Here is a 1,340-nt window from a genome sequence, read left to right on the forward strand (position 1 = left end):
TTTTCGTCTCACGAGGGGTTATTTTGGTCAATTTTTCTCTAAAAATTTTGAAACTATCTAAAAATGTAGTATATGAGTGAAAGATACATATTTCATAAGTAAAAATAAGTTTAGATGTCTAAAACATTCATTAAAGTGAAATGATAACTATTAGAATAAAATAAAAATATTAAATAAAATATTTTATTTTTTTATAAAATAATATTTTTAGAGATATCCGTAAATAATTTTTTTAGCGTAAAAGCAAAATAAATTCATACATACAATAACACAAATAACTAGAGTATATAATTTAATTTACAATGACGTGTGGGCCCTCGAATGACCAAAAGTAATGAAGGCTACGAACTTACGATTTTTAAGGATGCAAATCCAACTGTAGCCCTCGACGAAATCAGTTATCTACAAACTAACCTGAGCCTGAAATTGGTGGAAAGGAAGGTGGTGAGTTTATATAAACTCAGTGAGTAAACAAACATAATCTAAAATATCTAAAGCCGAGTAAATGGAGACAACTTAAAAGAGTTCATCGTACTATGATTCATAACATTTCAAACTCATTTCAACTAAACAAAATAAATTCATTTCATTCAAATAATCAACATGGCTTATGAATTTCTTAAAAATTTAGCTCATGCCAAAACTCATTCTCGGGGATACCTTAGTCAAGGCATCCAACCGAGTCTGCCAAGGCTGTTAAAGAAAAGTTCATATACGCATAAAACACATTTTTACGTTTAAAAGCATAGCCGTTCCTTAGCGTTGGCTGAGTTCACCATCACGCGGTGGTTTAGCGTGTAGTGAACTCTAAAGCTTTACCTTAGGAGATACCCTCTGCGCCTCTCGTACTAAGGTAAATATAACGGGGTTTATCATGCCCCTCTAATAGGCTGGTCCATGGAAACCCGCCCACTGCAGTAAGCTAATCGATATTCCACCAAATCAATAAAATTCCAACAGTATGACGTGGCATTATTTTACAACACAGCATGTCAAGGCAAACAACAGTTCATATATGTTTAGCACAATTACCAATCCAGCCACTCATGCCTTGTCAAGCCTAGCCCTAAATTATCTACCATGTTACGCATGAGACTGATAGAGTGATTGTATATTTGAACAGCCTTGGAAGAATATTTAAAAGTCGGTATTGTGCTTAGAAGTATAAGTAAGTCGATTTATACCTCGAACTAATTAAAATAGGGATTTTAAGGTGAAATTAAGAGTTTCACAGTCCAAGGATGACTCAAAATGGTGATTGGGAGTTCGGGGATCAATTTGGAGTCAAATTGAAATTTTCACTATCCAAGGGCAAAATGGTCATTTGCCACCTGAGGACA

The sequence above is a fragment of the Theobroma cacao genome, chromosome 9, assembly GCF_000208745.1.
Source record: "Theobroma cacao cultivar B97-61/B2 chromosome 9, Criollo_cocoa_genome_V2, whole genome shotgun sequence".
In the NCBI taxonomy this organism is placed as follows: domain Eukaryota; kingdom Viridiplantae; phylum Streptophyta; class Magnoliopsida; order Malvales; family Malvaceae; genus Theobroma; species Theobroma cacao.